The sequence below is a fragment of the Coregonus clupeaformis genome, unplaced genomic scaffold (assembly GCF_020615455.1).
Source record: "Coregonus clupeaformis isolate EN_2021a unplaced genomic scaffold, ASM2061545v1 scaf0024, whole genome shotgun sequence".
Classification (NCBI taxonomy): Eukaryota; Metazoa; Chordata; class Actinopteri; order Salmoniformes; family Salmonidae; genus Coregonus; species Coregonus clupeaformis.
This window is the reverse complement of record NW_025533479.1, coordinates 697,849-725,007: the sequence shown is the minus strand read 5'-3', so window position 1 is coordinate 725,007 and position 27,159 is coordinate 697,849. Positions and strand designations below refer to the sequence as shown.

Here is a 27,159-nt window from a genome sequence, read left to right as displayed (position 1 = left end):
GTGACAGGCTGGATATAGCCACCACCTAACCTGGGGATATCGCTGCTCCTACTGGTGTATGGTTGGTTACCAGTGTTGATGATCACAAGTTTACTGGAGAACGGAGACCAAGTAGAGACTTTCGGACAAGGTGGATAATTGTATAATATAAGGCAGTTTATTCAGAGGTAAAGATATCTGTAAATCGCGTGCACGGACCCGTTCGTCAACCTCGTAGGGAGATATCTGAGAGCGAGCCCCTAAACATTGTGTGCTGACATTTTATACAATAAAATAAAGTAGGTTGATTCTAGTAGTTCTGATCTTCTGATTGGTCCTGATGAGTTGGTCGAGGTCACCTCCATTGCATTGGCTCTGAGTCGGGTTCTCTGTCTTCAGATGTTCAGCCTAAGAGAAGGGGTTTTTTGTGTGTGTGTGTGCTTAACAATGATGATGTGTGTGTGTGTGTGTGTGCGTGTGTGTATGTGTGTGTGTGTGTGTGTGTGTATGTGTGTGTATGTTTAACAATGATGATGTGTGTGTGTGTGTGTATGTGTGTGTGTATATGTGTGTGTGTGTGTGTGTGTGGGGGTGTGTGTCCTCAGCGCAAGAACTCGTGAGTTGGGAGAACTGAGAGACCTATGGCGTGGGTGTTGTCCATAGCCACCTGCTGATAAGGCCGACAAGATAGAAGTCCTTGTGCATTGTATTAAATACAAAGGCCCAACACAAGATGGGTCATGCACAAGATTTTAGTCAGACCAAGCTATAACATTATATATTTACTACGACACCAGTCCAGGGAGCTACAGAGGCTGCTACTGACAAAACCATCAACCACGTTATGGTCAGCTCCATCAGCCAATGACAGGAGAGCATTTGCCAATGACAGGAGAGCGTATGATCAGCTCCAGCCAATGACAGCAGAGCGTATGATCAGTTCCAGCCAATGACTGGGGGATATTAGATTAGGGGCGCAGCAGCCAGTGTGGACATTGTGAACATTGGGGTTTGCAGTCACAGACCAATCCTAAACCCTCAACCAAGGGGAAATGGCTAATGGGCCAGAAGGAAGGGAGCTACAGGACGTCCACCTGTCCATCTTTCTCTTAACAATACAACTGTCTTGTTTGACATTGCCAGCTGACAGAACTACAAATCACTTTGCTTAAAAAATAAGTACTCAATATTATTTGTAGATCAGTCAGTCAGTCACAATTTTACCCATAATGCACCCCCACCCTCAGAACAGCCTCAATTCATCAGGGCATGGACTCTACAAGGTGACTCCAATGCTTCCCACAGTTGTGTCAAGTCGGCTGGATGTCGTTTTCGGTGGTGGACCATTCTTGATACACACTGGAAACTGTTGAGCGTGAAAAACCCAGCAGCGTTGCAGTTCTTGACACAAACCTTTGCGCCTGGTTACCTACTACCATACCCCATTCAAAAGGCACTTCCATTTTGTGCCTTGCCCATTCGCCCTCTGAATGAAGGGTACATGTCCCAAAGCACACAGAATGGCTCTAATGAACAGCAATGGGATAACATTCCTCACCTTTACTGATGTTAGCCTACCACGGACTCATCAGATATGTTTATACTGTGGAGTTGACACTGACGTGTAAAACATCAAATCTTTATTGAAAAATAATAACGTTTTCATCAACAAAACATCAACAACAACAAATATATATTATTAAGACAAACGTTGAAAATGTAACCTAAAATTGTATGCGAAGCTGCCACATCTGCCTGTTATGAACCATATGAAATTTCATAGAACAATTTTCACCAATTAATATTTCAAGTAATTCAAAACAGTTGGTCACAAAATGATATTTGAAAGGTATGAATCCATGTCACAGGCAGGCTTGACAACAATATATGACTGATTCACGTTGCCTTTAGTCACTGTTCAGTGTGTCTCTTGGCTCATTTCACTGTAATGGTGAGACTCCAGTTAGAGACGTAAGGAATGACAACAGACTCACTATAGCTGCCTCTGAAAACCTGATACATACACAGAGCTATTTAAGACAGACATATCAACTTGAAGATCCCACTACACATTAGGATGGTTAAAAGAGAAGAATCCCACTAATCTAACACATTAGGATGGTTGAAAGAGAAGAATCCCACTAATCTAACACATTAGGATGGTTGAAAGAGAAGGATCCCACTAATCTAACACATTAGGATGGTTGAAAGAGAAGGATCCCACTAATCTAACACATTAGGATGGTTAAAAGAGAAGGATCCCACTAATCTAACACATTAGGATGGTTGAAAGAGAAGGATCCCACTAATCTAACACATTAGGATGGTTGAAAGAGAAGGATCCCACTAATCTAACACATTAGGATGGTTAAAAGAGAAGGATCCCCCCACTAATCTAACACATTAGGATGGTTGAAAGAGAAGGATCCCACTAATCTAACACATTAGGATGGTTGAAAGAGAAGGATCCCACTAATCTAACACATTAGGATGGTTAAAAGAAAAGGATCCCACCATTGCTTCAAAATCAGAGCAGTGGAAATCTTCAAGCCAAGGATACAGTTTTTGAAATACAGGGAGAGCTGATCCCGCTCTTTCTCCCTCTCAGCTCTGGCTGAGTTTGGTCTTGGTGGCGAAGTCAACACTGAGTTTCCTCATCACGTCACCGTGGCTCTGACCCACCAGGTCCTGGCGAACGCTCCCATAGTTCTCCTTGACGAAGTTGGCGAAGGGCGTGGGCGCCCGGGGCTTGGCGGGGGTGAGCAGGACCAGCTGACCCGTACAGAGGGCACACACAAACCTCTGGGTATCCAGAGACTTAGAGTGGCGACCGAGCCTACAGAGGGGAGGAAGATGAGAACAGTTTAGCCATCAATTGGTTTTCTAGTTTAGCCATCAATAATTTTTCGAGTTTAGCCATCAATTCATGGGAATACATGCTAGATTGAGGGCTTGAACTACCTATTTTGATACTATAACTATAAGCTATGACAATACATACTGTAGGGGGAGAAAGAGAGTATACAAGTTTAGTCTCAGGCAACTGATACATCAATAATATAATGCCATTTAGCAGACACTTTTATCCCAAGTGATTAACACTACAGTGAGTATATATTGTTGATGTATGTGTCTCCTGCTGAGCCACACAGGGCAAATACTTCAATTGACGGAATAACTCAGTTTCCTAGGATTAAATAAATCCATCTTTAAATATCCCCAATCACCATTTCATTTGCAGCACTAAAACAGTATTCATCTAAGCGTAAGCCAGGGACAGACAGGAAGCTGCCAGGGACAGACAGGAAGCTGCCAGGGACAGACAGGAAGCTGCCAGGGACAGACAGGAAGCTGGTGTTGACGTACGTGTTTTTGCAGCGGCTGCACTGGTACTGGTACTTGTAGTTAATGTCGTAGCTGTGGCAGCGGGTGACCGTGGGCAGCTCGGGGTGTGCCAGCGTGGCCTTGCGGGCGTACAGCTTCCAGAAGGGGCCGTGCCCATCCCTCACACTGTTGATCAACCAGGTGGCAGCGTGGCACATCTCATGGACCAACGTGTCACGCAGACGGTCTGGGAGGACGGGGCAGGACGGAGACGGGGCAGGACGGAGAAGTAGGATGGGAGGGAGAGAGGGAGGGAGAGAGGATGGGTGAGAATGAGGGATGATGGGAGAGAAATAATGAGATATTTTACACAAGTTTAAAATCATACATACACGGGCTATTCACATTCAAGTTTGACTTTAAATGACTTACACCAGAACCTAACTCCAACGTTGTAACAACATACATTTAATCTCATGTCATTAGTTCTTCAACCAGCCAAGCCTTACCTGCAGAGTCACAGACCTTCTCAGAGAGTTGGATGCGGGCGTATCGGTTCCCTCCTCCTCTCTCCTGCCCTGTGATGCAGTAGCCAGCAGTCTTCCTCATCTTCTTATTCCAGCTCACTGACATGTTACTGGGCAGCTGGGGCACAAAGACGTTAGAAAGGTAACAAGAGGTAAAACAGCTCACTGACATGTTACTGGGCAGCTGGGGCACAAAGACGTTAGAAAGGTAACAAGAGGTAAAACAGCTCACTGACATGTTACTGGGCAGCTGGGGCACAAAGACGTTAGAAAGGTAACAAGAGGTAAAACAGCTCACTGACATGTTACTGGGCAGCTGGGGCACAAAGACGTTAGAAAGGTAACAAGAGGTAAAACAGCTCACTGACATGTTACTGGGCAGCTGGGGCACAAAGACGTTAGAAAGGTAACAAGAGGTAAAACAGCTCACTGACATGTTACTGGGCAGCTGGGGCACAAAGAGGTTAGAAAGGTAACGAGGTAAAACATGCAAGACAAGCCCAGGTCACATGATGTTAAGGTGCAGGTCAACACAAAACACTGTATAAGATGGCATCTTTATCACTCTAAGTAATATGGCAGTATACACTACCAGTCAAAGGTTTGGACACACCTACTCATTCAAGGGTTTTTCTTTATTTTTTTACAATTTCTTACATTGTAGAATAATAGTGAAGACATCAAAACTATGAAATAACACATATGGAATTATGTAGTAGCCAAAAAAGGGTTAAACACAGAGATCCTTCAAGTAGCCACCCTTTGCCTTGATGACAGCTTTGCACACTCTTGGCATTCTCTCAACCAGCTTCATGAGGTAGTCACCTGGAATGCATTTCAATTAATAGGTGTGCCTTCTTAAAAGTTCATTTGTGGAATTTCTTTCCTTCTTAATGCGTTTGAGCCAATCAGTTGTGTTGTGACAAGGTAGTGGGGTATACAGAAGAAAGCCCTATTTGGTAAAAGACCAAGTCCATATTATGGCAAGAACAGCTCAAATAAGCAAAGAGAATCGACAGTCCATCATTACTTTAAGACATGAAGGTCAGTCAATACGGAACATTTCAAGAACTTTGAAAGTTTCTGCAAGTGCAGTCGCAAAAACCATCAAGCGCTATGATGAAACTGGCTCTCATGAGGACCGCCACAGGAATGGAAGACCCAGAGTTACCTCTGCTGCAGAGGATAAGTTCATTAGAGTTACCAGCCTCAGAAACTGCAGCCCAAATAAATGCTTCACAGAATTCAAGTAACAGACACATCTCAACATCAACTGTTCAGAGGGGACTGTGTGAATCAGGCCTTCATGGTCGAATTGCTGCAAAGAAACCACTACTAAAGGACACCAATGAGAAGAAGAGACTTGCTTGGGCCAAGAAACATGAGAAATGTACATTAGACTGGTGGAAATCTGTCCAAATGTGAGATTTTTGGTCTGGTTTGTCAAATTTGTTCTTTGGTCTGGAGTCCAAATTGGAGACTTTTGGTTCAAACCGCTGTGTCTTTGTGAGATGCGGTGTGGGTGAACGGATGATCTCCGCATGTGTAGTTCCCACCGTAAAGCATGGAGGAGGAGGTGTTATGGTGTGGGGCTGCTTTGCTGGTGACACTGTCTGTGATTTATTTAGAATTCATTTAACCAGCATGGCTACCACAGCATTCTGCAGCGACACGCCATCCCATCTGGTTTGGGCTTAGTGGGACTATAATTTGTTTTTCAACAGGACAATGACCCAACACATCTCCAGGCTGTGTAAGGGCTATTTTACCAAGAATGAGAGTGATGGAGTGCTGCATCAGATGACCTGGCCTCCACAATCCCACGACCTCAACCCAATTGAGATGGTTTGGGATGAGTCGGACGGCAGAGTGAAAGAAAAGCAGCCAACAAGTGCTCAGCATATGTGGGAACTCCTTCAAGACTGTTGGAAAAGCATTCCAGGTGAAGCTGGTTGAGAGAATGCCAAGAGTGTGCAAAGCTGTCATCAAGGCAAAGGGTGGCTACTTTGAAGAATCTCAAATGTAAAATATATTTTCATTTGTTTAACACTTTTTTGGTTACTACATGATTCCATATGTGTTGTTTAATAGTTTTGATGTCTTCACTATTATTCTACAATGTAGAAAATAGTAAAAAATAAAGAAAAACCCTTGAATGAGTAGGTGTTCTAAAACTTTTGACTGGTACTGCATGTATGCTTATAACCTGTGTGTTTAACACTGTATAGCCTATGTATGCTTAAAGTGTGCGTGTACCTTGCTGTCGAACACGCTGGTGTTGTACAGGCAGTACAGTTTGCTGGTGAGCTCCTCCTTGGTCTGTTTGAAGTTGCGGCTGTAGCTGGAGCCTGGTCCAGACAGAGACTGGAGGAAACATCCTGGAGTCATACACACTGCTGACACTCTGAGGAGAGAAACACAGCCTGGAGTCTAACACACTGCTGACACTCTGAGGAGAGAAACACAGCCTGGAGTCTAACACACTGCTGACACTCTGAGGAGAGAAACACAGCCTGGAGTCTAACACACTGCTGACACACTGAGGAGAGAAACACAGCCTGGAGTCTAACACACTGCTGACACTCTGAGGAGAGAAACACAGCCTGGAGTCATACACACTGCTGACACTCTGAGGAGAGAAACACAGCCTGGAGTCTAACACACTGCTGCTGACACTCTGAGGAGAGAAACACAGCCTGGAGTCTAACACACTGCTGACACTCTGAGGAGAGAAACACAGCCTGGAGTCATACACACTGCTGCTGACACTCTGAGGAGAGAAACACAGCCTGGAGTCTAACACACTGCTGACACACCGAGGAGAGAAACACAGCCTGGAGTCTAACACACTGCTGACACTCCGAGGAGAGAAACACAGCCTGGAGTCTAACACACTGCTGCTGACACTCTGAGGAGAGAAACACAGCCTGGAGTCATACACACTGCTGACACTCTGAGGAGAGAAACACAGCCTGGAGTCTAACACACTGCTGACACACCGAGGAGAGAAACACAGCCTGGAGTCTAACACACTGCTGACACTCTGAGGAGAGAAACACAGCCTGGAGTCTAACACACTGCTGCTGACACTCTGAGGAGAGAAACACAGCCTGGAGTCTAACACACTGCTGACACTCTGAGGAGAGAAACACAGCCTGGAGTCTAACACACTGCTGCTGACACTCTGAGGAGAGAAACACAGCCTGGAGTCTAACACACTGCTGACACTCTGAGGAGAGAAACACAGCCTGGAGTCTAACACACTGCTGACACTCTGAGGAGAGAAACACAGCCTGGAGTCTAACACACTGCTGACACTCTGAGGAGAGAAACACAGCCTGGAGTCTAACACACTGCTGCTGACACTCTGAGGAGAGAAACACAGCCTGAGTCTAACACACTGCTGCTGACACTCTGAGGAGAGAAACACAGCCTGGAGTCTAAGACACTGCTGCTGACACACTGAGGAGAGAAACACAGCCTGGAGTCTAACACACTGCTGACACTCTGAGGAGAGAAACACAGCCTGGAGTCTAACACACTGCTGCTGACACTCTGAGGGAGAAACACAGCCTGGAGTCTAACACACTGCTGCTGACACTCTGAGGAGAGAAACACAGCCTGGAGTCTAACACACTGCTGCTGACACACTGAGGAGAGAAACACAGCCTGGAGTCTAACACACTGCTGCACACACTGAGGAGAGAAACACAGCCTGGAGTCTAACACACTGCTGACACTCTGAGGAGAGAAACACAGCCTGGAGTCTAACACACTGCTGCTGACACTCCGAGGAGAGAAACACAGCCTGGAGTCTAACACACTGCTGCTGACACTCTGAGGAGAGAAACACAGCCTGGAGTCTAACACACTGCTGCTGACACTCTGAGGAGAGAAACACAGCCTGGAGTCTAACACACTGCTGCTGACACTCTGAGGAGAGAAACACAGCCTGGAGTCTAACACACTGCTGCTGACACTCTGAGGAGAGAAACACAGCCTGGAGTCTAACACACTGCTCTGACACTCTGAGGAGAGAAACACAGCCTGGAGTCTAACACACTGCTGCTGACACTCTGAGGAGAGAAACACAGCCTGAGTCTAACACACTGTGCTGACACTCTGAGGAGAGAAACACAGCCTGGAGTCTAACACACTGCTGCGACACTCTGAGGAGAGAAACACAGCCTGGAGTCTAACACACTGCTACTGACACTCTGAGGAGAGAAACACAGCCTGGAGTCTAACACACTGCTGCTGACACTCTGAGGAGAGAAACACAGCCTGGAGTCTAACACACTGCTGACACACTGAGGAGAGAAACACAGCCTGGAGTCTAACACACTGCTGACACACCGAGGAGAGAAACACAGCCTGGAGTCTAACACACTGCTGACACACCGAGGAGAGAAACACAGCCTGGAGTCTAACACACTGCTGCTGACACTCTGAGGAGAGAAACACAGCCTGGAGTCTAACACACTGCTGACACACTGAGGAGAGAAACACAGCCTGGAGTCTAACACACTGCTGACACACTGAGGAGAGAAACACAGCCTGGAGTCTAACACACTGCTGACACACTGAGGAGAGAAACACAGCCTGGAGTCTAACACACTGCTGCTGACACTCTGAGGAGAGAAACACAGCCTGGAGTCTAACACACTGCTGACACACCGAGGAGAGAAACACAGCCTGGAGTCTAACACACTGCTGACACTCTGAGGAGAGAAACACAGACAGATACAGACAGACTGACACACACACTTCACTGAACCTATGTATTTAGATCAGTGTAGAATAGATGAAGGAGAGGAGACAGTATTGATCTACACCCTGCCCTAGGCCCTGTTCAATATTACCTGGAGGAGGAAAGGCTGCTGGTCTGGAGTCTGGTTTCCGTCTGGGACACTGTGGGTTTAGTGACGAGCGGCCGCACCGGGGTCTTCAGAGCCAATGGTGTTCTCCCTACCGGCCGAGGGCCCGCCTCTTTCGAGGCTTTGGGCCGTGGAGCTGACAGGGGGGGCTTCTGATTGGGCACTGGATTCACACACATCAGGAAGCAGCCAATGAGATTACATGATATAGAAACAAAAAAGGAAATGTACCAATTACAGACCACAGCTGGCAGAAGCCTTGTGGGTGGACACTGTCAGAACAGAAATGTATTAGTTATATTTAAAGACTTTGGGAGCAGTAAGTATACCAGCGTGCAGATTTACTTTGTTACGTTACCCTCTCACATCCAACACCCGGGACAAGTCTTTTAGAAATGTGCCACCCCACTTTACAAAAAGATCCCTGTGTATTACTGTGACCTGTTTTGTGTTTAGGTGTTGGGGTGTTACCTGTGTTACGTTTAGGTGTTGGGGTGTTACCTGTGTTATGTTTAGGTGTTGGGGTGTTACCTGTGTTATGTTTAGGTGTTACCTGTGTTACGTTTAGGTGTTGGGGTGTTGCCGGTCTTGTGGTTCTTCTTAATTCTGTCCAGTAAGCTGAGGAACTCTTCCTCTGAGCTGGCTGAGTCCTCCAGCTTCGACGGGGCTGAGTGGGTCCGCTGTGGAACGGATGCCGGGGAGGGGGTGAAGGAGGAGAGGGGGGAGGAGGAGAGCTGGGAGAGGGGAGGGCAGAGGAGGAGGGGCGGGAGAGGGAAAGAAGACGTTGGTTACTTTGCAGGACTTCTGGTTACTTTGCAGGACTTTGAGCTTCTGTGACGGCGGCGGCTGGTGCACAGGTTGGCGCGTCCTCCATGTGCTCTTCATCACGATACCATCTTCTTCTTCACTGTCACTGAGGAAAACTGGGGAGTCACACTGGGACAGGGGTCTTCTGACTGGGAGCTGGGAGGAGGACAGCTTGGGGGTGTTAAAGGCACCTGTAGAAGACAGACACACAGTGTCTTTTCATTGATGAGTCTCCATGAGTTAAACAAAACAGACAGTGACTGTTGAGTAGGTAATGCTTTTGGCCTAACAACTCCCCCTAGCCGTGATAATATATCATATTAACCAAGGCTTCCTGGGTATTACTTCAATACTAGCTATGCAAAGAAAAGTCATCACAGTGCTGAACTGAAATCGAGCAGAAAGAACTTCTTAGAAACAGATTTCAGTTTATTACAAGTATGTATGAGGACAGTCAATGGCGTATCAAATGGCACCCTATCCCCTATATAGTCCACTATTTTTGAAAAGAGCCCTATGCTCCCTGGTCAAAAGTAGTGCACTACATAGGGAATAGGTTGCCATTAGGGAAGCAGTCAATGTTACCTTTGGAGGTAGATGGTTTTTTCTTCTCGACGACAAAGTCATCATCGGAGGAAAAGCTGTCGACAATGAAGTTTCTGAGGCTGAGGACAAAACAGGAGATAAACCTGAGTATTTAACACGCGATAGGGACCATAGTCAAGGTAAGAGAGGTTGGAACCACTGTACCAGTCTTCCCTGCCACGCTCTGCTTCCTTGGGCTTAGGCTTGGGAGTTTTCACACGGCTCAGGACTTCAGGGGCACCAGAGGAGAGACAAGGGAACAGTAAACATGTCATCCCCCACGAACGATGCAGCGGCAGTTATACCTCCCGCTTTGCCTTTTCATCTCTGGTGTGACTCACAAATTCCCGTTAATTACTAAAGCTCCCGCCTTGGGCCAAATCAGTGTAGTTTTGTAAATGCCGGATCTCTATGGCAAGACGCATCATTCACCAGAGTTTAGTCAAAATCGGGCCAGCGTTGTCAGATATCGTGTGTGACTAACGCACGAACGGACGGAGACCGATCCACAGTTCCCTCCCCGATTTCATAGTGGGGGACAATGACATGAATAAGGAGACATCGAAGGGACCTGGGCCCGGTTTCCCGGTAGCGATGGAACCTAGGCTTACGAGTGTTTTAAGGGTGCATCTTTCCTACAACGGCCGAAGACGTAACATGCGTTTCCCAAAACACCGCGCAGAGAGAACGTTCACAAGTTGGTTGTTGAGGCAAGTGTCAATACTGATAGGATGGAAAGGAAGGAAGCGCTGCTCTCAGATCAGCTTTCTCCATTCAGATCTTACCTTAACATTATAATTATTTCACAATACTGACCAAGGATCAGCTCCTAAAGAGATTATCACCTATGGCTGCAGATATTGAGGTGGCTTATTCTAATGCTTACCCTATAAAATGAACTAAACCAAGATTGGGCACGTTAGGCTACACATTATGAAATATATTGAGGCAAACATTATAGACAGTAGCCAAATAAAACTCAATTTGATGAACATGAAATTGATTGAATCATTGAAATATATATTAATATATAGGCCTATAGTCTATACTGTAGGTAGGCTATTTACAGTGGGGGAAAAAAGTATTTAGTCAGCCACCAATTGTGCAAGTTCTCCCACTTAAAAAGATGAGAGAGGCCTGTAATTTTCATCATAGGTACACGTCAACTATGACAGACAAATTGAGAATTTTTTTCTCCAGAAAATCACATTGTAGGATTTTTAATGAATTTATTTGCAAATTATGGTGGAAAATAAGTATTTGGTCAACTACAAACAAGCAAGATTTCTGGCTCTCACAGACCTGTAACTTCTTCTTTAAGAGGCTCCTCTGTCCTCCACTCGTTACCTGTATTAATGGCACCTGTTTGAACTTGTTATCAGTATAAAAGACACCTGTCCACAACCTCAAACAGTCACACTCCAAACTCCACTATTGCCAAGACCAAAGAGCTGTCAAAGGACACCAGAAACAAAATTGTAGACCTGCACCAGGCTGGGAAGACTGAATCTGCAATAGGTAAGCAGCTTGGTTTGAAGAAATCAACTGTGGGAGCAATGATTAGGAAATGGAAGACATACAAGACCACTGATAATCTCCCTCGATCTGGGGCTCCACGCAGATCTCACCCCGTGGGGTCAAAATGATCACAAGAACGGTGAGCAAAAATCCCAGAACCACACGGGGGGACCTAGTGAATGACCTGCAGAGAGCTGGGACCAAAGTAACAAAGCCTACCATCAGTAACACACTACACCGCCAGGGACTCAAATCCTGCAGTGCAAGACGTGTCCCCCTGCTTAAGCCAGTACATGTCCAGGCCCGTCTGAAGTTTGCTAGAGTGCATTTGGATGATCCAGAAGAGGATTGGGAGAATGTCATATGGTCAGATGAAACCAAAATAGAACTTTTTGGTAAAAACTCAACTCGTCGTGTTTGGAGGACAAAGAATGCTGAGTTGCATCCAAAGAACACCATACCTACTGTGAAGCATGGGGGTGGAAACATCATGCTTTGGGGCTGTTTTTCTGCAAAGGGACCAGGACGACTGATCCGTGTAAAGGAAAGAATGAATGGGGCCATGTATTGTAAGATTTTGAGTGAAAAACGTGGCTGGGTCTTTCAGCATGACAATGATCCCAAACACACCGCCCGGGCAACGAAGGAGTGGCTTCGTAAGAAGCATTTCAAGGTCCTGGAGTGGCCTAGCCAGTCTCCAGATCTCAACCCCATAGAAAATCTTTGGAGGGAGTTGAAAGTCCGTGTTGCCCAGCGACAGCCCCAAAACATCACTGCTCTAGAGGAGATCTGCATGGAGGAATGGGCCAAAATACCAGCAACAGTGTGTGAAAACCTTGTGAAGACTTACAGAAAATGTTTGACCTGTGTCATTGCCAACAAAGGGTATATAACAAAGTATTGAGAAACTTTTGTTATTGACCAAATACTTATTTTCCACCATAATTTGCAAATAAATTCATTAAAAATCCTACAATGTGATTTTCTGGATTTATTTTTCTCATTTTGTCTGTCATAGTTGACGTGTACCTATGATGAAAATTACAGGCCTCTCTCATCTTTTTAAGTGGGAGAACTTGCACAATTGGTGGCTGACTAAATACTTTTTTCCCCCACTGTATAATACACTGCTCAAAAAAATTAAGGGAACACTAAAATAACACATCCTAGATCTGAATGAATGAAATAATCTTATTAAATACTTTTTTCTTTACATAGTTGAATGTGCTGACAACAAAATCACACAAAAATTATCAATGGAAATCAAATTTATCAACCCATGGAGGTCTGGATTTGGAGTCACCCTCAAAATTAAAGTGGAAAACCACACTACAGGCTGATCCAACTTTGATGTAATGTCCTTAAAACAAGTCAAAATGAGGCTCAGTAGTGTGTGTGGCCTCCACGTGCCTGTATGACCTCCCTACAACGCCTGGGCATGCTCCTGATGAGGTGGCGGATGGTCTCCTGAGGGATCTCCTCCCAGACCTGGACTAAAGCATCTGCCAACTCCTGGACAGTCTGTGGTGCAACGTGGCGTTGGTGGATGGAGCGAGACATGATGTCCCAGATGTGCTCAATTGGACTCAGGTCTGGGGAACGGGCGGGCCAGTCCATTGCATCAATGCCTTCCTCTTGCAGGAACTGCTGACACACTCCAGCCACATGAGGTCTAGCATTGTCTTGCATTAGCAACCGCACCAGCATATGGTCTCACAAGGGGTCTGAGGATCTAATCTCGGTACCTAATGGCAGTCAGGCTACCTCTGGCGAGCACATGGAGGGCTGTGCAGCCCCCCAAAGAAATGCCACCCCACACCATGACTGACCCACCGCCAAACCGGTCATGCTGGAGGATGTTGCAGGCAGCAGAACGTTCTCCACGGCGTCTCCAGACTCTGTCACGTCTGTCACATGTGCTCAGTGTGAACCTGCTTTCATCTGTGAAGAGCACAGGGCGCCAGTGGCAAATTTGCCAATCTTGGTGTTCTCTGGCAAATGCCAAACGTCCTGCATGGTGTTGGGCTGTAAGCACAACCCCCACCTGTGGACGTCGGGCCCTCATACCACCCTCATGGAGTCTGTTTCTGACCGTTTGAGCAGGCACATTTGTGGCCTGTTGGAGGTCATTTTGCAGGGCTCTGGCAGTGCTCTTCCTGCTCCTCCTAGCACAAAGGCGGAGATAGCAGTCCTGCTGCTGGGTTGTTGCCCTCCTACGGCCTCCTCCACGTCTCCTGATGTACTGGCCTGTCTCCTTGTAGCGCCTCCATGCTCTGGACACTACGCTGACAGACACAGCAAACCTTCTTGTCACAGCTCGCATTGATGTGCCATCCTGGATGAGCTGCACTACCTGAGCCACTTGTGTGGGTTGTAGACTCCGTCTCATGCTACCACTAGAGTGAAAGCACTGCCAGCCTTCAAAAGTGACCAAAACATCAGCCAGGAAGCATAGGAACTGAGAAGTGGTCTGTGGTCACCACCTGCAAAACCAGTGCTTTATTGGGGGTGTCTTGCTAATTGCCTATAATTTCCACCTGTTGTCTATTTTATTTGCACAACAGCATGTGAAATGTATTGTCAATCAGTGTTGCTTCCTAAGTGGACAGTTTGATTTCACAGAAGTGTGATTGACTTGGAGTTACATTGTGTTGTTTAAGTGTTCCCTTTATTTTTTTGAGCAGTGTATATAGGCCTATAGTCTATACTGTAGGTAGGCTATTTATAATATATAGGCCTATAGTCTATACTGTAGGTAGGCTATTTGTCTTTTAATGCAGTCATCTCGGTTTTCATTTACATTTTAGTCATTTAGCAGACGCTCTTATCCAGAGAGACTTACAGTTAGTGAGTGCATACATTTTTATACTGGCCCCCCGTGGGAAACGAACCCACAACCCTGGCGCTGCAAGCGCCATGCTCTACCAGCTGATCTACACAGGGCCACTAGTGGTTTGAAGCTTTGTTTTCAAATATTTGTATCCTTTGCTTGTTTGTAACAATTGCAATGACATTGGCAACTTTGTATTTGTATTCAAATTCGTTGTGAAGTTATTGGCAGTCACAGAGAGACTGATACACATCTTTGATTCTATGTTTAACGGCGATCTTCTGTGTGTAAAGTGACGCAGCAGGTAAAAAAAAAAAAAAAGAATCTAACGACGCACTTCGCTGTTCTACTAGAGGTTTGAGGCTGTCGGTAAATAACGTTTTCAAGTACAACTTTGGTAACGATTGTTTTGGGAAACAGCTCTGAGATTTAACAATGCTCCTACCAAGTTTCTAACAATGAACTTAGCCTTAAGATGCTTTTAGGAAACCGGGCCCTGGACAGTCAGAAACAATTGTTCTTTGACTTAGAAATGACATACACCAAACTAGACATGACAAACACCCATTCAGAAATGACATACATTGTTTCAATAAAGAATTTCAGAATATGATCAAAACATGACTTCCCCAATGCAGATGTCAAGGCACCAGTATGATACTTACAGTTTTCAAAGCTGTCGTCACTTTCTGAGCTTAATACAAGGACTGGTTCACTACAGGGGAGAGAATCAGAGAATAAACAACATCACATTTTGTCCAATTGAATGACTAGATAGAGGAAATGGGATTAAGGGCACTATTCAATCAGTATCGTGGAAGTTCAGCATTACAGCGTGATTGAAATTTAAAGGCAATGTTCCCAGGTTAGCGGAGATGGCATTCACGGTAAACGCTGCATTTGTCAGCGCAATCGGACATTACCTTTATATTTCTATCCCGCAATCTGTAACGCTTCAGCGATACAGATTGAATAGAGTCTTAAGACTACAAGGCTATGTAGGCTGGAAGTAGGGCTGTGACGGTCATTGAATTTTGGACGGCGGTAATTGGCCAGCTTGTTTCAGCAAGGAGCAACAAAGTTTCAACGCGATGTAGGCAGAAACGGACAGAAACGGAAGCAAGACACCCCACTCCCTCATTTTTTCAGGTTACATTACAGTCAATGAACTAAGCAGACCAGACCCAGCTACTATTGCATTGGTGTCTATGGGAGAACCACTCCGTTAAGCAGACCGGAACAGACCACTCTTTTTTTTAATGGTAAATGGCCTGAGAGAACTATCTTAATTTATCCACCATCTTTTAAACGGACTCAACAGCACGAATGCTGTCCCATCTTTTTTTTTTTACGGTTATGACGGTTATTTTATTTTCATGACGGTCTTCGTCCAGCCCTAGCTGGACGAATCACTACTTTACCTGACTTTCTTAGCAGCAGTGCAATGTTTCCGAGAAGCAGCTTTGGGTGTCGCCTGCTCCACAAGAACTACAGACAAGAAGAACATTAAATCATTCAACTACACTATTTCAATGCATAGCTATCATGTCATAGGCATACATGTTTGGCACCATGACAACCATAATCAGAGGAGTTGGCCAATGCTCATACAGCTCTGGACCAGGTGTAAAATAATCTTTCAGGTTAACAAAAAGAGAGCAGTCGTAGGTAAAGTCAATCAAAAATCAATCTAGGTTTAATATAAATTGCAACAAGGAGACACCCTTCACCACAGAAGCAGAGAACATGTCTAACAGGCCTCTTGGAGACAGGCCCTTTTACATCCTAATAGACTTGCAACCCAACCCACTGACTCTCACTTACACTGGTCGAAATCATCGTCACTGGACTCCATGAACACCTTGGTCCTGTAACTGTTGCCCTTTGAGACCTGGTTCTCTTTCCCTGAGCCTCCGTCATCCTCTTCCTCACTGTCTGGCAGAAGTAGCCGGACTGGGGGAGGAAGGTCTTGAGCACCCCTGGAGCCATGACCGCCTATGGCCGGACGCCGAGTCTTACTGATGCTCTTAATCAGCTGCAAAGATGACACAGGATGTGTTTGAAATGGCACCCTATTCCCTATATAGTGCACTACTTTTGACCAGGTCAAATGTAGTGCCCTACATAGGGAATAGTGTGCAATTGATTAAGATAATCACTGGTGGTTCTAATTAATGTGACCTAGTAATTTCAACATACCTGTTGTTCTACTGTTTCCAACCCTCCCTTCTCTGACCAGCCAAGTTTCTCTGCAACTCTTTGAAATAATCTGTGATTGTCGTCATCCATGGTCCCTTTCTCTGTCTCTGTAAGGGGGACAATATGACTATTATCTGGAAACAACATGCCCGGGCAGCGTACCCACCACTGATAGCTAGCAATGCCACTGGCCAGCCCTCTTCGGGCAATGTAAACAAACAAGACACATTAATAAAGCAGCATCTTGATTAGCTAACAATAGCTAGTAGCAAGACACCTTATTCTCGTAGCAAGCAAATGTATTTTAGCTAGTATTAGGGATTTATTATTCTCTTAGATTGATGGGATGACTAACTTAGAAGGAGTGCATTCTTGACTGGGCTAATGTAGGTTGTGACACCTGGGGAGGCTGTGATTGATGTGAAGGTCTGTTTTAGTGTGTAAAATAAGATAAGGATTGTGTCTTCAAATGCTAGTCTATAATGGTTCTTTATGAGCTGTAAGTCTTCCTTTGACATAGGAATGATGTCTAAGGGAGCTGGCTCTTCTCACTATGATAGAATGTTATGATAATCTTGTGCCTGGCTGTAGTGTGCAACAAATGGCGCCGAGGGAGATGAGACCAACCCCATGAACCTAGGATTGGCTGAGAAACTTTAAACCACGCTCAAGTCTTTACTCTAATTGGCCAGCAGAGAAGTGGGAAACTTTCTGTCAGGGTATTTGGGTATTGTTTCTGAAAACAATGTGTTAGTTCTCTGGGGTGTCCTGCGAGGCATCTCAGAGAGCCCGTATATACTGAAACATCATATTTACCATTGAAGGTTTTTGCATTAATTAAAATAACTAGTATACCTTAGAAGTCGTCTTGACCTCTTTTGTTCCTAATGCCAGATTTGAATTGACGCAACTTTGACAATTGGTGACCCCGACGTGATCTGGTAGAAGGGACTTTGCTGGTAATGTCCGGCACATTTGGTCAACTCTTTCATCGAACCGTATGTTTCACAAACTGCCCGGGCTTCTAAAAAGGTAAGCAGATACCTGTTGTTAAATAACCAAAGATCTGCACATTGGCTTTATCCAAATTAATTTTGTGAAACAACTGTCTGATGTAAGTGAACTAAATTATGAAACTATTATGAGTAGATAAGCACAATATTGTGACATGCAGAACCTTTGGTAAATGTGATGTTTAACCCATGGTACCAGAGAGTATTTGTTCTATCGGCAAGGTCCGTAACTCACGAGGGTACGGCTAGGTTCGGAGAAAATACTGACATCTATCGGCAAGGTCCGTAACTGCGAGGGTACGGCTAGGTTCGAAGATACAGGGAATAATTGATTTAGTAATTGCTATCGGCAAGGTCCGTAACTGCGAGGGTACGGCTAGGTTCGAAGATACAGGGAATAATTGATTTAGTAATTGCTATCGGCAAGGTCCGTAACTGTGAGAGGGTACGGCTAGGTTCGAAGATACAGGGAATAATTGATTTAGTAATTGCTATCGGCAAGGTCCGTAACTACAGTACGGCTAGGTTCGGAGAATTACACCGGCAAGGTCCGTAACTGAGATACGGCTAGGTTCGGGAAATTTTAGATATAGGGAATAATTGGTTTAAGTAATTACTATCGACAAGGTTCAGTAACTACAGTACGGCTAGGTTCGAAGAATTACACCGGCAAGGTCCGTAACTGAGATACGGCTAGGTTCGGGAAATTTTAGATAATACTGGTGACTGGCAAGGTCCGTAACTAAGGGTTGCGGCTAGGTTCAGCACAGTGTTTTGAATAAAATAGGCGCGCCTGTGTGCCCACATTTGATTGTGTGTGGGATATAAGTGTGTCATTTATGACTGTGTGACATATTTGACTGTGTGATAGGATTATGACTGTGTATTGTGAGTGAGTGCGATAATTGTGTACTATTTTTGCTGTGTGATAACTGTATACTACGTTTAACTGTGTACCATTTTTGACTGTGAATACAAAGAATATTTTAAAACAGTAAATAATGAGAAATGCAATTAGGAACTAAAGTTTAAAGTGTGCGTTAACAAAAAACACCCATAGGAGGTACTATAAAAGTTAGACAGTGCGAGTGTTGTCGGATGCATGAAAGTGTGAATGATAAACCTGTATACCTTGATAGAAAACAAATTGGGAATCAAAAGACGTTTGTGGCTGACCAAACGGTATAATTTGGGGAATAAATGTTGGATTTGTGGTTACTCAAACCATATAACCCGTCAGTAACAATCGAAAACATGAAATGAAAAGTTAAGAATGAGTGTGACTGAACTAAAACGGTTGAATTGATATATTGAAATATAACGTTTGGTGTTTGAAATAGCATAATACTGCTTTTGAATAGTTGTGTCGAAACAATTCGGTTTAGTATTTGATTTAAGGTTTGATGTTTGACGTAGAATAATACTGGTTTATGTGCTTGGTTTGGGCTATTTGGTTTATTATTTGATTTAACGTTTGATGTTTGACCGTGCAAAATACTGGTTAAACAATTAGAGCGAAATAATTCGGGTTATAAACGTGCACCAACTTTAACTAATTAGGTGGGAATTATTTGATTTAAATAAATAGACTGGAGTACTTTGAGTAACGGCGGAATATTGGAGGCGCGCTGGGACGAGAAGCAGCTCCTCACAGCTCCTCAAAAAGGTAGAGTTGCGAGGGGAGGGGCTGGAGAGAGCGAAAGTGTGGCTTTTGGAGCCATGAAAAGACTGGGAGTTGGCTGGGAACGCATGTGGGTATCTGACGAGAGAGTGTTCTAAACTTGCTCACCGAACGCAGACGTGCGTTGGGTGAGAGAGTAGAGAATATTTACATGTGCGTTTTTGGTTATTTGGCAGACGCTCTTGTCTAGAGCGATTTATGGGAACAATTGGGGTTGAGTGCCTTGCTCGAGGGCACATCGGCAGATTTTTCGCCTGGTCGGCTCGGGGATTGTAACCGGTGACCTCTCGGTTGTTGGTGCGGCGCTATTGGTCACTAAACTGCCAGCCGCCCCATATGAGTTTAAGATTGTGGCGTTGTTGGATAATATGATGGCGGAATAAACTGACCATAAGTAATGTTGTTTTAGACGTAATGTATAATATAGTACAAAACAAATAGAGGGTTAAATTGAACTAATTATCATGGTAGAGCTAACGTAGTACAGTGAGGGAACTTCATTTTGTGTCAGAGGGTAAAATGAGAAATCATTGTAATATACTATTAGTGGAAATCTATTTATCATTTCAAGGCATGGAGTAATAATCTGCATTTATGAGTGTGAATTCCACGGCTGATGTGTTGATTGAATGGGTACGATGGAGTATTTGGTTTGGTAATGTTGAATGGAGTATTTGTAGCGAGCGTGTTTAGGGGGTAAATAGAAAAACTAAATTATACAATAGGGAATCAAAGAGAGAGATAGTTTTTTGCTGAGGTGAAAGCTACTGCGATTTTCATTTGGTGACGTCACTTGCTCTATGAACTGGAAGTAGTTACTTTGAGAGCATCGCAGATGGTGTGAAGTGACTGGCGTTGTCCCTGGTTCGAACACAGGTAGGGACAGTAGACAAAGCTTTCGCATTGGGGCAATAGACCTAGATTACTACGTGGATTGAGAGATGTGGAAGGTTGAATTAGATGGCTTGAGTGGAAGTGTTCTAGAAGGGTCTGAGGATGTGTTACAAGGTCCCCTTGCGCCTTCCCCGTTGTGTAGGAAGGAGCAAGGGGAGGGGTGAGAGAGAGTTCAGATGGTAGGAATGTCATTAAGCGTATGCTGATAAATGATAACACGTATTTGTTTTATTAATTAGGGCATAATCTAAAGAGAACAGTTAAATACATTGAATAGCGAACTGAAATGGGTTAGCGGGGAAATACAAGATAGATGGACCATTTTGGAACGATAATTTATTTAGGTTAGGATGCAAGTATGCATTGGCTGTTGTGCTGGGGAAATAGCGGCAGCCTGTAGTGGGTTATGGATTTGTTACATAAACTTATATTTTGGACTGGGGTGATAAAATAGGCTACAATTGTAGCATAATCAGAAAAAAGACACAATTTAATGTGAATTAGATATTACAAGTATTATTGATAGTTATTACAGTTATTATCATTGATCCAGTAATGATATAAGGATAGTATAGGAAGACAGGGGATTTAATCTCATTTAGGGAAGTTATATTAGAAAGAAAATACCATTAAATGAGGGAACATTTGATGTAACTGTGATTGTATTGGCTAAAAACTCAAATATGACATTTATAGGGAGGATAGGAACAATAGAAGGGAAGACAGGTTTTCCTAGGGGGTTGAATAAATAATTGATAAATGGATCATTTGAGATGAGATCACATGTAGCAGAGTTAGGGTAATCAATTAAATAATCATTGTATACTCGAGGAATTTTGAGTGGTTTAATGGATTAGTTAGGAGGAATTAGAATGATACAAACAATTATTGATGGCTTAAGACTGGGAATATCTATCATGTTTTGTGTGTACTACCATCTTTAGAATATAACTAGGAGAAAGAGATTAGCTCATCTCAGTTAGGCAGAATTTAGGTTATAAAAGTGAGCTATTAAATTGAGTGAGGCCTGGCTATTTGTGATTGTTGTTTTTTCAAATTGGGTTAAAATGTGTTCACAGAGCCAGAGGCTGTACAGAGAAAGGTGGAGCCCCCCATGGTGCCCTAGTGAAAGAACATTCAGAGGAATGTTTATCACTAGGTAAATATATAAAACAAGGGAAAAACATTACTGATTGGCAGAATACACCAAATGGGGATCAGTATGGCCACTCCACTGGGAGATATAGAATAAAGTTAAATGGGAGAGCAAAAACCCAGCCCAGTGTCCATCTGGAGATAAGTTTTAACGGATGACAGGAAGAGATTTTCTTAACTCAGGTACAGGAGGGTGAGTTAGCAGCAATTCTGTTCAAATTATGGTCACAAGGACAACAAATGTAGGACTAATAAAGGGGGTAGCTCCAGTACAAGTGATTCCTCGATTCGATAATAGACCATACCAAAAGCAATATACTATGAAACCAGAAGCAATAAAGGGGATAACACCTACATTTGAGCATTTACTTAAGGGAGGGGTGATAATTCCTGGAGATGAAGAACAATGAAACTCTCCAATATTTCCTGTTAGAAAGGAGGCACCTAGCGCCGACTGGAGGATGGTCATGGACTTACAGTTAGTTTAATGGAAATATCATTCCCAGAGTTCAATGTGTACAGATCCACATACAATGCTGAACCAATTGAAACCAGAGAACTCCTATTTTACAGTGATAGATTTAGCTAATGCTTTCTTTAGCATCCAAGTTCATCCGGATAGTCAGGGGTGGTTTGGCTTTACTTTTCAGGGAAGGAAATGGACTTAGGCTAGGATACCTCAAGGCTACTCAGAAAGTCTTACAATCTTAGACCAGGCTATAACTAATAATTTGGGAAAGTTTGAACATAGGGAAGGATGAAAATGTTAGTTTATATAGATGATATTCTATTGGCTAATCCCACTCAGGAGGGATGTAAGAGGGATACAATCCAATTGTTAACCTTCCTGGAAGAACAGGGACACAAAGTGAGCAGAAAGAAACTTAAACTTTGGTAGATCGAGGTCATTTACCTAGGACACACTATAACACAGGAGGGGAGAATGTTAAACTCATCCATAAAAACTGCTATATTTAAACGCCAAAACCGTTAAAGCAAAAAACAAATGATGAGCTTATTGGTAATGATAAAGTGATGTAAAGTTTGCGTACTCCATTATGTACTGCATACAGGTAAATTAAGTGATCTTATCTATGGGAAGGCAATGGTAGCCCATGGTAAAGTAATTTGGAACTCTAAGGAGGCATACATACATCAGTGATGTTATCCAAATGGTAGAGAGTAACGAGGGATATGACATTGGTAGTGATTTAAAGATGAAGTTTTTTGGTGGGCTATTAGATATAACTGGGTTAATCATAAACATAAAGATTTTTATTCTTTGTTGCTAGACAGAAGACTTAGGTGACTTAAAAAATAGACTTGTCATGTCCAACAATTAGTCTTCAGGTCAAGCCCGGGAGAGCCTGGGTAGAACAGAGTTTGAACTAAACATGAGTGTTTTTACAAGATAAGAGATTGAATGATTGGATTACTAATTGATTCTGAACTGGATGAAAGTTGAATTTAGATGCCATAAAAGACAAAGGAAGTGGGAGGAGCAATAAAGGAGCAAAAGATAATCTAAAAAATGAAAGGCATGGCAATAGGATGATAAATTACATAAGAAATGGTTTAGAAAGGTGGTAATATTGACACATGGGCAAATCATGTGTCAAAAAGGGGGAGTGATAGGATTAAATAATATTGATAGAATTAAATAAAAATACTTAAAAAGAAAAAACAACAATAGAAATAGAGAGCTGAGCATGTATGTGTGAAGATAGTTTATTAACCACACCCGTATGTCAGAGGTTTTGTGACCCACAGGTGAACTAAAGGAGAAGGTGACCCACTCTATCACACCAGGAGACTGGGTGTGGATCCAGTCCCTAAAAAGAAGAAAAACTGGAAGCAGGCCTGTTGGGAAGGGCCCTATCAAGTCCTATTAGATCAATCTGGGTGCATGTCACACACTGCAAAAAGGTAAACCCAGTTACACCTGACGAACAAACACAGAGTTAGGAGAAAGATCCGATCGCCACAAGGGTCCGGGGGTTGGCTCCTTAACGAAGATTCCCTTACCCTGTCTGATCATCCCTGTGTGAGTTCGATAGAAGGTGAAGCAATGGGTTGGCCTCTGGCATCTGACATGTTCTCAGGGCGAGGGTGGGGATTCACAGGTTTCCTGACGGTAGGTAGCTGTCTGATTGTGGGGGCCATATTCCTAACACACTCAAACCCTTCTGATCAGCCGAAAGTAGTAGTTAACCTAAAACAAGTTGATAAAATGATACCTGAGCATAGTCTATGAAGGCATAGGAGACAGCTAGACGTAGGGATAGGTGAAGTATTGTGAAAATAGGGAATTACCAGAAATGGCAGTGCAACCCATAGAAGGGTAGGTACTGTCTGAAAGTCTGAAGTACGCAAAAACAGGTTACAGACCTGACAAGTAAGATATCCTCTTCAACTGGGGCACCCTATAGAGTAAACCTCTCTGAGGGAGGTAGTGAGACAGTGCAACCTATAGACCTGAAGAAAGTAGGACAGGTGGAGACGGGGTGTAGGAATCTTGACCGGTGGTTGGAATGGATTTAGTATACGGCAAGAACTATGTCTAAAGAGGACTGTTATGCCTGTGGGACAGCCAAACCAAGGTTAACAACTACTCCGTTCCCCTTGACAGGCTTTGACTCTCTGTCAGGTTCATGCAAACCACCTGGGAATGTGGTGAAAGAGTCTTGTAGTAACTTGAACTATCTGTATCCCCCGATAAACTCATTCCGACCTAGGTTGCCTACGTTTGAAGTCTCAGGGGATTCTAATCGTTTTTCTAGGACTAGTAAGATAGGATACAGAGTAGGGCATCTTAGCTCTGCTCCTACACAGAGAATATCACAACTGAAAGAGAACATGACTAATCTCCTCTTTGTTGCAGACAGAGGATTGTAGGAACTAAAACCAGGCCCGTGCTGACATCTGATGGTTGTGTGGTGATAACTGATTGTGAACTCAACTACATATGTAAACAAACAAACGTGTCAGAGACTGGTGAGTTGTCAAATAGAAAGTAGGACCTCCTCCTGGGATCCTTTGATGAAAGGATCCTTTGATGGGATAGGAGTAACTCGAGAGGTTCCAGAACAATTCAAAGCTAGGAATCAGACCGCAGTTGAGTTTGAATCAAGTATTTTTGTTGGTCAACAATTAATAAAAACATAGATTGGATAAATTATATTTACTATAACCAGCAAAGATTTATAAACCACACTTGTGATGCAATAAAGGGATTAGATGAGCAAACAGTGGCAACTATCTTAATGACAAGGCAGAATATAATAGCTTTAGATATGCTTTTGGCTGAGAGGGGCGGAGTTTGTGTTCTGTTTGGATCTATGTGCTGTATTTTCATCCTCAAACAATATAGCACCGGACGGGTCAGTGACAAGAGCTTCATGGGAGTAACTACGCTGACAAACAAACTATCTGAGAACTCTGGTATTGATAGCTCCATAAACGGTTGGTTTGATAACATATTTGATAAATGGAAAACTATTGTTGTAACTATTCTGGGTGAAGTTATAGCTTCTATGGGTATACTTGTTCTTTGTGGATGTTGTCTTATTTCCTGTGTCTGAGGTATGGTGAGAAAGGAGATGGAGAAGGTGATTTCCCACAGATGGTGAGATAAGGCCCAATCCTGGACTCCAACCAAGGAATTGAGGATATGACCTACCAGGCTTGGTGGAGTGACACTAGAGGGTGTCTAAAGGGGGCCAAAATATACTTCTCTGTTTGTGTTTTATGTTTTAATAGTCTTATGTTTTGTGTTCTATTAATCCTGTGTTTTATGCTTTATTAATCAAGTTAACCATGTGAATGTTTGTCTTTTCTTATGTGATGGTTTGAAGTTCCTTGGTGACTGGTAACAATTTGCAAGTGGGGTGTAGATGAACTGAGGGTTTGCATTTTTAGTAACATTATGGCCTATTAATAAAAGTGTGATTTTTTGTTTGTATTGTATTATAATGAATGACGATCTGTGTTTTCCTATTTTTGAATCACACCTTATTTGGTGTGAAAAGGGGGACTATTAGGGATTTATTATTCTCTTAGATTGATGGGATGACTAACTTAGAAGGAGTGCATTCTTGACTGGGCTAATGTAGGTTGTGACACCTGGGGAGGCTGTGATTGATGTGAAGGTCTGTTTTAGTGTGTAAAATAAGATAAGGATTGTGTCTTCAAATGCTAGACTATAATGGTTCTTTATGAGCTGTAAGTCTTCCTTTGACATAGGAATGATGTCTAAGGGAGCTGGCTCTTCTCACTATGATAGAATGTTATGATAATCTTGTGCCTGGCTGTAGTGTGCAACAAATGGCGCCGAGGAGATGAGACCAACCCCATGAACCTAGGATTGGCTGAGAAACTTTAAACCACGCTCAAGTCTTTACTCTAATTGGCCAGCAGAGAAGTGGGAAACTTTCTGTCAGGGTATTTGGGTATTGTTTCTGAAAACAATGTGTTAGTTCTCTGGGGTGTCCTGCGAGGCATCTCAGAGAGCCCGTATATACGAAACATCATATTTACCATTGAAGGTTTTTGCATTAATTAAAATAACTAGTATACCTTAGAAGTCGTCTTGACCTCTTTTGTTCCTAATGCCAGATTTGAATTGACGCAACTTTGACACTAGGTATTGTTTATCCACGGGGTGTAAGTAGTAGCCTAGCTAGCTAATGGTCTGTTCTATCCTATATCCTTGGGACGTCCCTAACCTAAACCCTAACTAACCTTAACCCCTACCATAACTCTTACCTAGCCTCGTCGGGAACCAGGCTTCCACCTACGTGATTTTGGTGGTATGGCAACGCGAGACTAACTCTTACCTAACCATTTTTAAATTTCAACTTCAATGGGGGTTATGGAAGTCCCAAGGATACCAGATTGCACGCTAGCAAAGACCCGCTAACCACGACTGTAAATAAAGGCTAAACGTTACAGTTTCTCAAGTTTACCTCACAATGCATTAATATTTGTTGATTCAATATTTGATGTTCGCGAATCGAGACATAACGTTACCTTTGAAGATGATGTACTTTTGCTTTGGGTCCACGTCTCGTATAGCGACCAACGAAGATTCAAAACTGTGCACCGGAAGTTGTCAAAGGCAGAACGGAAACTAGTAGTAATGACGTAGATAGATGCGGGACTAGGCCGACGTCAAACAAATTATTGCTTTGTTCACAATAATAATATTGTAGACTTTCATTCAACTCAAAATGTCCAAACTACAGTTGCTGAACGGCGGCTGCTACAGAGATCTCCGTAGCCATAGAGACAACAGTAGTAGAGTTGCATGAAGAAATCTCCCCTTCGACAGAGGAGAATCACCGTCTACGAAGACGGTTGGATTTTTGGTTTTCAACCCACAGATAAAGTTACACAGAGCAGATTTGTATTGACGACTTGTAACTTTATTAACATACATCATTCATATGGCAAGATATAAGCTTAAGGTACACAATTGTACATATACAAGTACAAAGGCAACGCTTATGGAATGCCATTTATGGAACGCCGTTTGGGTCTTTGCGTGTCAAAAAAGACACACGTCAAATAACACTATTTGAAGCGTAAAATAAGCTTTTAATTTGACAAGTCAAATAATAAAATTATATTATATAATGTTGTGTGTGCTGAATTTGCATGTGCAAGCCAAGCGCCACCACTACCATCAGTAGCACTGTCAAAGCTGTACAAAAAAAAAGTATGCAAACAAGAACACACCGGCCATCAACGATGTGTTTACAATACCGCGTTA

The 27,159-nt window shown here is 43.5% G+C and overlaps 1 non-coding gene across 1 annotated transcript; it reads right to left on the bottom strand.

Annotated features, from left to right (window-relative positions):
- Positions 1 to 1,602: 1,602 nt before the first annotated feature.
- Positions 1,603 to 26,499, bottom strand: LOC121585847. Its single transcript, XR_006658069.1, has 13 exons — positions 26,418 to 26,499; positions 16,647 to 16,753; positions 16,272 to 16,482; positions 15,869 to 15,935; positions 15,113 to 15,162; positions 10,265 to 10,328; positions 10,100 to 10,179; positions 9,261 to 9,705; positions 8,693 to 8,870; positions 6,087 to 6,234; positions 3,813 to 3,948; positions 3,346 to 3,550; positions 1,603 to 2,815 (listed from the first exon to the last, which is right to left on the bottom strand). It is a non-coding gene; the product is annotated as an uncharacterized LOC121585847 (transcript).
- Between the last annotated feature and the right edge of the window lie 660 nt (positions 26,500 to 27,159).